Consider the following 13564-nt stretch of genomic DNA (forward strand, 5'->3'; position numbering starts at 1 on the left):
AGGCTTGCAGGCTGGTGCTGAAGACCTCATCCTACTTACAGCAAAGTTAGATATGAGCCCTGAGGTCACATGGAGGTTCAAAGTGTGGCTTGGTAGGAAGAGCAGGGTGATTGCCTATCCTTTTCAAGAAAGATTTTTCTTTTTGTGGTGGTCTTAATTTTCTTCCATTATTATTTTAAGTGCCTGTGTTTCTTAATTGAAATGTGATACACTGCCCCATGACTCAGTATCAAAGGTCTAAACTGTGGCAGTGATTCCAAAAGAAAATAAAAGTGGATAGAGAGGTGCAGCCTACATTGCTAACATGCAGTAGTCTTTTGACTCAGCTTCCACTTGCAGCCGTAGTGAAACCATTCATATACTTCCTGCGGGTGTCAAGCTGAACATGTGTGTTGGGAGCACAGCATCACAGCACAGGCACTGTAAAGACACACAGCAGTTCTCAGCAAAGATTCATCAACTGAAGGGGCAGAACAAACCAGGGAAATGAAAGTGGAAGCACTATAAGGCAGAATGATTGCCAAATATGGTGCTGGTCTTAGTGCACTGTGTTTTTCAAGGACATTACACAAATACTCTATCAATTCAGTTTTCTTGTTTGCACTCTAATTTTAAATAGAAAATGAAAGGTTGCTGCTTGCCTATGGACTGCCTATGAATCATTTTCATAGTGCTACATTAAATGTGGAGTTTCTGGCTTGTGGAACCTCTGTTCCTGTATTTGGATTGAGTTGCACAAATGTTTAGCAAACATTTGCAGGGCATGGCCTCATTGTTTTGCAAACTACGGTGAGTCTTGTTTAAGGAGGAGGATGTTACCAAAGGGAACAAGCACCTGACTTTGAGCTCCTATGGGGGGAATCCTGATACTTGCAGAATCTGATTCTTTGGCTTGGGCCTTACAATAGGAGGAACAGCATCCGTGTGTCCTGGGTGGTAAGTGCAAGGTATGTCATTTTTCACTGGCTATCTTCAAACTTGTGTTGTTTTTCTCATAACTTTATCTGGGCCCATTTATATCCCTAGCCCCTGTGCAGCTCTGGCCTTAAGGGGCAATATCTCATTGCAGGTACCCCTTTAAAACATGACAATATGAGGAAAATGTGAGGTGCTGGGAGAATGTCATGGATTCTGTGTGTGCATGTGCACATATGTGCACAAGAGCTGGATTTCCAGAGGCTGGCTCTCCTGAACACTTCATCCCCAATATATTCTCTGTATCCTTTCTCCTAGTTGTACATTACTTCTGCTTTATAAATTCTATAGTCAATGTAGGGCTTAGTGTGTGTTTAGAAGATCTTTGATGGATGCTGTGATGTCAAAAAGGGAAAAGATGCCAGCATGTTTTAGCTTTTTCTCACTGTGTGAGGGTGAACAATTTTTGGAGTGGCAACAGGGGTATGCAGTCCTCTTGGTCTGCGTTAACTCTTTGCCAGGTGACAAGCCCCTGGACTGGCTTTTGGGGCAGTGGGGCTCACCCGTCACATCACTCTTGGCCTCTGGACTGAAGTGTTTGCAGACAGGGTGGTGCCAGTTTGATGGAAGAATGTCAATGTTGGGATTTGTGAGACCCAGGACAGAGCAGAGCCCAGGTTTCTGAGTGCCAGGATGTAACATGGTGTATTTGCATGTTCAGGCAGAAGGAGCTAGGTCTGTTATTTACTTTAGGGAGTACCGTTCTGTGTGTGTGTTTGGCAGCTAACTTGTGTTCCTTCATTTTTCGTTTCATCAACTGTTTGTGCTTCCAGAGTAGTGCAATGAGGAAAATAAATGTGTTTCACTTTGAAGCTTCTGGAGCTATGTAGTATTTCTGTCTCCAGGTTTGGTCTTCAGAAGTGATGGCAACTGAAGGCTGAGGGTATCAACAAACTTTGGAAAGTTCTGGATTAAGGATATTTTCTTATTATTTTCATGTTTGTATATGTTTAGCCATAATGTTGGAACGTACTGGTTCCTTAGGTAATAACCTCAGCCTTGCATTCCCTTTTAAAATATGGTCCTTTGCAACAACAGCATCTGAAGATTTGGAGTCAATAGGGTGTTAGGTTACAGAGAGAATTATAATAATAATAAACCCCTCTGCAACATTTCATATCTCTTAGGCAAAGGTTACTTGAAGGCCAGTCAGTTCAGTGCATGGCCTCTGTAAGGGTTCTTAGGTGTATAAGAGCAGCCAAAAATAGCTCCTTGGAAGGTCATGCATCTTTTCTGCATGCGTATAGCTTGCATTTCTGACCTGAAACATCTGTATGTCTTACGGTAAGCAAGCAAGAATGGATGAAAAGAAAATAGAATATCAAAAATGGACTTGGAGGGGAGCCAGAGCCTGTGTAACATGTTCCTTATTCACATGAGCCTGTACGAACTGCTGCCAGCCAGAGATTTTTCTGTACACGCAATGGAGAAAGCTTGCATTAACTCCTAAACTGTGCTTCAAAGGCAGCTTAGCCAAATAAAGACTGGATTCAAACTGTCAATAGATGAACAATGGCAAGAGGCATCCTTATGTTTTAAAATGGAGCCACAGGCTCACATCCAAGTGATTTTAAGCTACTGACTGACTCTGGACCCTAAAAGACATTTCAGCTTGTCACACTGAATGTTCTCTTTCTCTTGATATCTGCAAGCTGAGACGGAGTTTACGAGAAGCTTTTATAGCAAATGCCAAAGTCAGAGTCACCGCAAAACACTTTTAGTATTGAATAGGCAAGAGCTAATGTGAGAGGAAAAGGCTCTGTGTTTCTCTGCATATTAATCTCTCCCCCGCCCCTTCCTGCCCAAATCCCCTTGTTAATCAGGTTATGTTTGCCCTATTTCTCTCAGGGAGTACACAGAATGCAGCGTTGCTAGAAGTGGAGGAAGGGAAGGAAGAGAAGGGCATGCTGAAAGGAAGAGTGGGTTGAGGATGCTCCGGAAATTAAAGCTTTGCTTTGGCAGGGTTCCTGAGGTCACAGCAGGATGCCTTTGGGCTGTGGGATGTCTCTGTGACCTGTCACACTTGCTGACATGCATGATCTCGCATCCCAGGCCATGTGCCAAAGGACAGTGAGGGGAGCTTGCGTGTGTGCGCTCAACCTGGAGGCACTGCTGGTCTGCGTGGCCAACAGCTCCCTTCCCGAACACCCACTCAACAGCCTGTTTCAGCCAAGAGCCCCTAGGAGGGAGAAACTGATGTCCCTTGGGGAACACCCTCTGCCTGACATTGCCCGAAGTGCAGTGCTTAATTCGGGGGGGGGATGGAGGGGGGGGCTGGGTGCAGGCACATACAGATCTGTTACATGCTGCATGCTTCTGTGCAGTCGTACAGCTTTTAACTCTCACTGCACCCATCCTCTTGGACTTGTGGCCGCAAGCCACAGAAAAATAACTCAGGTGGACCCACCAAACTGCAATGCAGCTATGAGAAGCAGGGGGCCAGCACACACACAGACAGCACTGCTGACCTGGGTGCTGGTGAATCTAAAGTTTCCTTTAAGTGTGGTGATCCTGGAATTTAGCTCTGAGTGTGCTGAGATTTGGGGGGGTGTCTTCGTGGGGGTGCATGCCTTGGAAATGCTCTTATCTCCAATTGTAATGGGCAATAGCTGACAAGGAGACTGAGGTTCAGAGCTCTTTAGACCAGTGTCTAAACCCAAAGCTTGCAGCTGAAACTATTCCTGAAATGGGAAAAATTGCTTGGTCTGGGTCTGGGAGAAATTAGGAGAATAGGTAAGTCTGGATGGGAGAATTAAGTCGGTGACTTGGGTGATTTTTGCAAATGTGGCAGATAATTCAGAAGGATGTGGATCTGCGGGTCTGCATCTGCAGTCTGTCTTTTGGGATTGAATTTATCCAAAAGATCCAAACCAAACCTTTCTAGACCAAATCATGAAGCTGCAGGGAGTTTATATGTAACCCTACTTCTCTAATGCTCCAATTCTGGCTCAGGATCAATTGCATGTCAGCCTATGCTTGCACTTCAGTTTTGCCAGGAAGTGCCAAGCCACACAAGCATTGTCTAATTGTGCCAGCTTCTTTGCTTGGATCATGGTCCTCTGACACGCATGTATTAGAAGAGATTTTTAGCACCCCTCTTTAACAGCATGGATCAGAAACAGTCTTGTAGCTCAAAGCCAGGTGAATGCTAAGACATTCTTCAAATAGCATAAGCATCGGCAAATGCAGACCTGAGCTAGTACATCCCACAGGATGACATGATTTTACATGTTCCCCAGCACAAAGCAGAGGTAACTGGGTGGCCACAAACTCCTGTTCCCACAAGAATGAAGGCAGGCAGGAAATAAACCCCCAGAACCCGTTCCTTGGCAGGAGAGAGCTGTGTAACAAGCCCTGGGCTGTTGCAGAGCCAGGCCTTGCAAGTGCCTACAAGCCAAGTGAGAACAAGGCATCGGGATCCCACTGTGCAGTGCTGGCTGGCAAGCACGTGTTTTGGAACATGTCCAGAATTTGCTGATGCCCCAACACAGTGTGCTGTCATGACCTGGTTGCTAGCTGCTGTAAGATGCTGGCTGGTGCTGTACGATGCAGCAGCTTTGCTGTGCTTGGGCCTCCTCTGTGCAATCCTTTGCAGCAGTGAAGAGCAGGAAGGCTGCTGTTTGGTTTAACTGCAGTAGGTGAGGGGAGGGATGGCCACAGCATTCCCCTGCCCTGCAAGAGTGACAGTCGATTGTGTGTGTGTGAGGAAGAGGGGAGAGAGCTGAGCTGCACGACGTGTGGCTTTGGTTGAAATCTGTGCTTAGGTAGGAGCCTGCCTTGCCAGCCTGTGCGTGGGAGCACTGTTGGAGCAGGTGGTTAGCGACCCTGTTGCTGCAGGGTTAGCTGGCTGGTGGGGAGCTGCCAGCTCTGTGCAGGGAGGAAGGCATCCTGCCTTTGGAGGAGGAGAATGGTGCACGATGAGGAAGCTTGGAGGCGCACCCAAACACACAGGAGTCTGTCTGACTTTAAGGTTGAGCAACTCCAAAGATCCAAAGAGCAGATCTCATAAAGTGTTTGCAGGTTAACAGGCAGCTTTTACTATGCCTCGCTGACACTGCCAGTAAAAAGCTGTCAGTTGCACTAATATATACAAAAATCTCTTCTCCCCAGCCTCCCCCAAACTAGGCTTAGGTGCCCAGAGTTATGTGGCTGGCTTAAAAATTCTGAATCACAGGATCATAGAATAGTTTGGGTTAGAATTTACCATCTGTTGGACTTCCATTTGTCTTACTGTCTTCCAAAACCTCAATTCCTGTTTTCAGGCTTCTTTTTTTATATGTTGGTTAACAGTCTGATGACTCCAGAAACAGGAGCATTAAGGAGAGCTGCAGTGGTTGCTCAGATCTAGTAGCTCTGACAGGAAGGTGAGAGCCAAAAACCGGAGCTGAAAAGGTGGGCCAGGAGGCAAGGCTGAAACAGTGGCTCCATTGTTCGGCTTTTGCTGTGGCTGGTGGATATGGCTGCATGTCCCAGGGCATTGCGTATTACAAATACGTGGCTCGTGGTGTGCACAGCAATCAAATCACGAGGTAGTTACTGGGCCAGTGGGAGAGGCATGCAGGCAGTGGAGGGTGTTAAAAAAATCAACACTCCAGATTTTAAAGTTCAGAACTCTGCTCCTATCATCTGGTTTTAGATGGGAAAGAAATAGGAAGTTTAGAAATCAAGAATCTTGAGAATATCTGCCTCAGCTTTAATTGCTGATAACAATTTGGATAGGGTCAGTAGCTGTACTGACTCCTCCCAGACGGTTAAGTTTTAACCAGTGAAGACATTAGCATCTAATGCATTGAAGGTCTGATTCTGCAGAAAGTAGTGGTACAAAACACCCATTAAAGTCAGGCCACTGAAAAGAAAAAAAATCTTTAAAAACACTGATACGACAGCATGGGATCTCCACAAGATCCATAGGGCCTTGACTAATAGAAATTGGGCAATTCTAATCTAAAGTCTTTCATCCTTTCCCATGCTGTTCTGCTGAACATATGACATGGAATTTGGGGAGCGAGGCATGAAATATTAGGATTTTCAAATGTAGCATACATTAACATCTCAGTTCTTATGTGCAGTTTGAAGTACCCTACAGAGATCAGGTTCTTGGAAGTTGGATACTTCATGTCTGGACAGCTTGTACTTCCTCTAAATCCAGCCTTTTTAAGCTGTTGCACAGTGTTTCTTTGAAGTTTATTGTCCCTGGGTTGACTTAATCTGTCTGGAAACCTTGAGCAGAGCAGTAAACTGTTTATTTCATAAGTAATTTTTAATGTAAGGGTGTGATAAAGTTGGTAGATGCCTAATACTGGCTTATACATTAAACAGTTTGTTGCATTTCTAGTACTTAAGGATGCAAGTGGCTTGGTTGTGCTAAAGCAGCTGTGAGAAATTATTCATGTGCTAAGTAGAGACAAATTGCTTTTCATATGATTTGTATCCTTTTGAGGATACAGCACCTTCTAGTTTCTCCGGAACAAGCATAATTACTGCAATCTCCTTTAATAAAGAAATCTGGAAATGAAAACTCGTTTTCCAGAAAGTATTGATGACCTGCCCAGTTTACCTGAAAATACCTGTAATCTCAGCCTTGAACCGGGACTAAACAAGTCATTAAAGGTCTGCTGTAAAAATGGTTGCACAAGACCTTTAATAGGGAAATTAGTTTGAACTTTGTCCTGACGCCATTTCCTGATTCTATGTAACTTGCTAATTATTACATGCAAATAAATAGAGGAGAGGAAAATATTACATACCCCAAAGTGAGGTCAACCACTGGACCCTGGACTGCTTGTTGTAGTGGCTGCAAACATGCAAAAAATATTTCAGGGTTGAAGATTTGCCTTTGCAATTCTCCTGTGAACTGCATATGCCTAATGAGCCTGAGGAGATGCTCAGAAAGGTTACCAGCCTTGTAGCAGTGGCACTGCCATTAGAGCTCCTTCCACAGCCAACCGAGAGAAGTTGCTCTATGGATTCATCCTCTGGAAGAGCTGAAACGGGTGTCTTTTTTTGGAGTGGTTTTCACCTTTAGAGGTGCATGTGTGGATCCCTGCACTGCAAACAGAAGACAGCTTGCTTTACCTGAGACTTCTTGTGCATCTGTTATTCTGTGGACCTTCAGCGGTTACAGACATGATTCCTCTGCAGCTGAGGTTTTACCTTCTGTGAGACTAAGACAGAGCCCAGCTTCAACAAGCTGAAGTTGGGCTTTGTCAGTGTCCTTCCTACTTCTCATCTCATCCACTCCATCTGCTATTGGGTATCCTTAAGTATGATGTTGGAATTCAGCAACAATTTAAGAAAAAATAGCCAGTCCCTCTGGGACATTTTGCTGAAAAACAAACCTCTGTCAGTGACCTAGATCCAGTTAAGTTTTGAATTATTTAGATTCCATCTTGCAGATAATGCAGAAAACTTGGGTTTGGGAGAAATCTCTCAACTTTAGGTTGAATTAGGCAATCCTCTTTGCTTTAGAAAGTGTGCTGCTGACTAGGGACAGCTGAAGGACTGTGACCATTGGTACTGCTTTTTGATTACATAAGTGTTCTTAAGTGGTTATCTTGGGAAATGACACATCTCAAATGTTGATCCTACTTGGTTTTTTTCCTCCTGTTGTTGTTTGGCAGATGTAGATTCCAAAACAGCTGTACAGGTTGGCTGTGCAGCTGGCAAGGTTTGGGCTCTGTACCATCCGGTTAGGCTCTTGCCAAGTAAAGTCAGTAGAAGGGATGGCCCCATGGCTGGATTTTTAAAGAACCAAGAAGTATTTTAATCCTGCTGCATTCAGTGGGATTTAGATGCACAAATACTTGGTTATAAACCATACCAGGTAGGTGGGGGAGCTGCACACAGAGCTTGTGGCTCTGTGGATATGTCATATGGCTCTTGCTGCCACCAGGATCTATAGGCGTCCTGCAAAGCACATGCTGCTGCAGCATGGCATTTCTTTACCCCTAGTCCTTTATAAAGGATGGAGCTATCAATGTGTTAGTGAGCTGAAAATGAGTAATATAAATATTTGTCGAGTTTATTAACATTACTACAGCTTCCTGGTGCTGCTGTAGGAACAAATTCAGGCAGGAGCTTGCCTTCTTGATTCTGGGAAGAGAAAGCAGAGCAGTGCTCAGCAAGAGCTGAGCAGTGAAGCCTTGGAGTTTGGAGCTGGGCTTTCAATTTGAGCTAATCTTTTAAATGAATTAAAGACGTTTCTTGGTCTGGCAGTAGTGCTTGGCATTGAGATTTGCACAGGACTGTGACTGGCTGTGTCTGCATTAACAAGCTGTGTTCAATAAATGGGGTCAGATATTGAGCAAGCAGTTGATGCTAAGGACCAGGCATCCCTTTGGTATGTGTGCTGGAGGTTTTACTTCTGGCTAGCTCTATCCTAGTCCTGTGGACTGACACGCACTAGTGACTGGATTTCATTTCTAGTTTATTGTCAGACCAGGGAAATCTGTTTGCATGCTCTGAGATGGCCTCGTCTTCTGAACCAAAGCTCATAACCAAGAACACCTGGGAGGCTTTGCCTTAAGAGTTTGTTTGTGATGTGAATAAAATGCTAATATGGCTTCACCCGGTACGCAGGAGCTCCAAGCTGTGTTGTGTAACCCAGCAGTGTGTGCGTAAGGGGTCTCTAATTATAGCATCGGCTTCTGGTTTCAGATAGCTCGATATTTATTATTTAAAAGGGGAGTATGTTTGGGGGAGAGTAATAATGGAATAATGTAACTTGAACCTGGGCAGTAGCATGAGTGCCGAAGCCGCAGAGCTGCCTCACTGGCAGGCTGTGTAGCCTGTGCGCTGATGTGGCAGCGCTTCTTGCTGCACTGAGCCATCGCTGTCTGCGCAAGAAGTGGAGCAGTGTTGCATAAAGGGAAGACACGGCTGTGAGTCAGGGCTGGCGCGAGAGGCGTTCCTGCAGGGGGAGAGCACAAAATATCAACACTTGAACGTGGGGTGTCTGGGCATGGCCATGCTGTGTGCTGTAAGATTGAATAGGAGCCTGATAGGACAGAAATAAAACTGATTCTTGTGAGCTTTTCCCCCCTCATTTCTGTGAGTTTTTCTGTGGTGGAAAAAGCATTGGGTAGTCCTCAGGTAGGAGACATGAAACATGATGCTTCTACCATCCCAGGAGCTGCACTTTAACCATGAATTGAACCAAATTGACAGAAAATCAAGACTGTATTGTAACATAGAGCTGCTCTGTCTGATGCGTCTTCTAGTGGAAGATTTCCTGGTCACAGTCAGGTTTATTACTATTGCGACTGCCACATTGAACGCTGTGGGTAAAGATTTCTTTGAGCAACAGGATAAGGCAGAGCCCTCACACCTGCTGGCAGGGACCTGTTTCTGGCTGCCTGATGCCAGCTGCAGCCTGTGTCTTGAGGAGAGCATGAAGCCTCCAAAACCACCCTTGCTGGAGCCAAATCCAAACCAATAACAGGCTACAAAGGGCACTGTTAGGTGCTGCTATGTCTCTCTGCTGCAGATCCCCCAGGAGCAGGGGCTGCGGATGTGAGCGCCTGTGCCACAGAGCTCTGGCTGCACCCTGCGGAGATGCAGGCAGGGGACTGTGTGTCAGGTCAGCTCTGCTCGCTCTTGCTGCTTGCGTGCCAGTCTCCCTATGAATATGCTATTTCTGAATGTAGGACAGTGCTTCATAAGCCTGTGCCATTCTTCGCTTGGGTACAGCAAACAGCTGCAGGGTGGAGGGGCCTGCTTTTGCACTCGGATGGCATGATGTGGTAAACTTCCCCAGAAGTAGCTCTGCACAGGGAGAGGGTTTTTTCTGGCTGGTCTCAAATGTGGTCAAACAGTTACTGACCCCATGGAGCCTGGACTGTGCCTTTAGGTCAGCTCTGCTTCCACCCCAGGCAGCAGAGAAACTAGCTGTCTCTTCTGCGGCTCCTCCTAGGCCATGTACATCAAGACAAAGGGCCCAAGATAGGAATCTAGGGGCTGGCAACGCTTTGTCCCAGCTCTTTCCCAGCTTGGGCACAACAGGAAGCTCTCAGGGTGGGGTCCTGTGCCAGGCAATGTCAGAAAGTGGCCTCAAAACCAGGCTTCCCACACTTAATGGGTGGGGTTAGGGATCAAGGCCAGGCTCTGCCAACCATGCTGCCAGGGAACTGTCTGGCCTCATGGCTCCCCCTGGTAGCCCTGAGGCTGTGTTCCCATCACAGCCCCATGAAAGGCATTTGCTTCTGCAGGGACGCTGGGGGAGCAGAGAGGAGACAGAGCAGCTGTTTCCCTTTGTCTGCTGGTGGAGCAGAGTAAGAACTAGATGTCACGGACTAGATGACTGTCATGGTACTTACCCAAGCAGGGGCTGGGAATCACCAGCACCAGTGAATGTGGAGCTGGTAGGGGAGTGGACACTCTATTTGGGGGGTTGGTTTTTCTACTCCCTACATGCTTTGGTATGAAGGGTGCTTGGCAGTGAGTCAGCTTGTCAGTTGTGTGCTTCGAACCTGCTGATGGTGGAGTCTCTCATCGTGAGAGAGAGATCAGCACCAAGGAACTGCTGGCAGCCTCTGCTTTCCAGCTGAGAAGTGCCTTGGGCTGGCTGTGACCTGGGGATCTTTTCCCGTTCTAGAACTAAAGGGGGATTGTCTGTCTTCTATGGTATAAGGTCTAGAAATTGTGACATGAAGTGTTTGGTGGGGGGAGCATGATGAAGAGGAGGGATTCCACCCCCATTTCCCCCATGAAAAATGTTACCCCTGGGAGAAATCTCCTCCCTTGGGAGTAATGGATCTTAAATCCCTGGATAGAGATCCCCATTACTTTAGCTTAATAGGGCCTCATTTAAGGAGTGGATCACAGCTCTGACAGCTGCTTTGTGTTCTGGTTTATTGTCACCTGAGCATGTTTATCATAAAATCTAGTAGTAATTCTTGTGTTTGTCTTTGGACTTTTGTACATTTGCTTTTGTTAAGATAGGTTGAGGAGCTGTGCCCAAGGGAGTGGCAAGCCATGAAGAAAGTCACTTCCATTTCTGCAGCTCCCAGGATCTCCATCCATGTCTGAGGTCCCTAAAGAAGCACTCCGCAGACTGCTGTAGATCAGCACAAACCAGTTTGGGAGCTAGTGACAGAATTTGACATGGGAAAAGTGACATTTTGGTGAATTGGAGTTAGCTGGAGTGCTGGAGAGGAGAACATCTGAGCTCTCCTGAGTTTTCAGTAGTTTCCAGTGTGCTTTTGATCAACGTAAATTCTAAATTATGGCAGAACCCCTACTTAAAGTGCATTTGGAGTCCAACAGAGATCTTTCTTCCCTGTCCCTTTTTTTGAGGGACTGCTCTCTTTCCCCATAACTGCCCCTTGCTGTCCACATGTCCCATGCAGTATGGTGCCATGCTCAGCCACTCAGCATGCAAAGCCTAGAGATCTCCTTTTCTTAAATAGAGGAGGTGTTAGTGAGACAGACAAGCCTTGGGAGTCTGAGCGAGCTCATTCCTTATGGGTGGTCTTTATCAGACACTGTCAGTTTGGTAGTTGGCCTTTGCTGTGACTCCTTAAATTACCAATGATACCTCTGTCATCTTAATTCCACCATTTCCAACCAGTCAACTGGCACCTTGTATTCCAGTTACAACACTTGGTGTGTTTTGTCCCATGCTCACCTTAACAGCACCAACCACACTCCTGGAATTCTTGTTGTTTGGAATTGTGGCAGGGTGTGCACAAGCCAGGTTTTATGGGGCAATTCGGTCACCTGAAGGTTAGGAAGGCAGAAAGCCTTTGAGTGAGTAATTTCTTGAGCTCAGCAGGGCTTCAGAGCAAAAGGAAGCATTCTGCTTTTGGTGCCATAACGTCTCCACACAGAGCTTGTTGAGGTGCCTGTGCTGTGCTGTTGTGAAGCATTGCTATTTTTCATAGCAACATGCTTTATGTGGCATGCTCCTGCAGAACAGGGTGCCTGGTGCTTACCTGCCATGTTGTTCTGGCTGTGCAATCTTTGCCCCTGCTCAGTGCTCACCTGGCAGAACCATGCAGGTTGATGCCAGCAGTGTCCCTCCTTGGCCCTTGCTGCTGAGGTTTCACTTGATCAGCTCGTGGCTGGGAGGGGAGGGGAGCATGGTGCCTGGCAGGTAGCAGGCGGAGACACTGCATCAGGCTCAGGTGTTGTCAGTCAGGAAGCACGTGGTTTTACATCTTGGTGCTTATTTCCTTAGCGTGCTATCTGCAGAAGTAGGGCAAAGGTGGAAACTGGGGAGTGCTTACAGGGAAGTGGTTACCCTGGGGCTATTGTATCCAAGTTGTCAATTCTGATCATGGGACATGCCACATATCAAATAAAGCTATTATGAATGGTCTCTTATCTGGATCAGCTCGTCAGCTGTCAGTGCAGAGCCTGCAGGTTAGGTCAGGGAGGAAGTGAACATGCTACTTGGAATCATGCGACAGGCTGGAAGTCCCACCTGAGGCCAACACTCCTTGCACAATACCTCAAAAGAGGCAGCTCCTGCCCCAGAAGGTCTCATCATCTGTGGTCAGTTCCCAAAGTGTTTGTCTTGCCTTTTTAGCACAAGCTTAAGCTTGGGTATGCTCAAGTCCTTCCCTCTTTTCTCTGCATCCTGCAGTCAGGATCCTGTTGGGATGATGGCAGACTAGTAGTTGTGGGGTAGAAAAGGGGAGACAAAAGTGTTGGCAAGAGCAGAACAACACTTTCCCCTATTGTTTAGGGGATGAAATGCACAACTATGGGTACACGTAGCTTGTGTTGGCAGCCGAGTCCTGGGGAGGTTATACTGGAATCTGGGAATCTGGGATTCCCAGGCTGCAAGATGCTTGAGCATGGCGTTGAAGTGTGGCAATGACGGTGTTGTGCCAGAGAGGTGGTGGGCAGTCAGGTAGGTCAGCAAGCATGAAGGGCAGGCACTCGCTCCACAGGGTGCTGCAAGGAAGTGGCGGCTGTCAGCAGTGCTTGGGGATGCTTCTGCTGAGTGTGGCAATTGTAATAAAGGGATGGTTTGCCACGCACTCATGAATGAATTTGGGTTGGAAGGGGATGGAGTGGGGCTGTGAGGATGCTGATGCTTTGGAGAACAAAATTATGTCCAGGTTTAGCTGGTGTTTGGGGCAGGGGACGCTGCCTTTCAAAGCTTCAGATTTTATTTGTGAGGGCTGTGGGTGAGATAATAAGAAAGTAACCTCGTTAAGGGGGTCCTAGCAGGCAGGGAGGATAGGGTCTGTGTACATTCGGGACACTTTTTCCTTAGGGATATGCTGGCAGCTGGAGTGGTTTGCCTTTACAGGGATGAAGGATGTGTGGACTTTTGTGGGGGAAAGAAGACCAGAAGGCTGTCACGTTTTGGAGGGGATGGGGACATTCATTGTGTGGGAAGCACAGCAGCTGAGGGCATGTGGGCTGGGATCATACCAGCAAGGAGCCCCAGCCTCGGCGGCGAGGCTGTCTTCCATGTCACTGTTGTGGCACTCTGCCACTCGGTTGTGATCCTAAAGCTGCCTGGAGGGCAGAATAAAGGTGAGCTGGCATTCTGCGGCCTGGCGGGAAGCAGGGTGCAAACGCCTTGACCTCCCTCGGTGGACGAGCTGGGGCTGCCCGTGGGGTGCTCGCTGCCCCT

This window comes from Strigops habroptila, chromosome 4 (genome assembly GCF_004027225.2).
Source record: "Strigops habroptila isolate Jane chromosome 4, bStrHab1.2.pri, whole genome shotgun sequence".
Taxonomy (NCBI): domain Eukaryota; kingdom Metazoa; phylum Chordata; class Aves; order Psittaciformes; family Psittacidae; genus Strigops; species Strigops habroptila.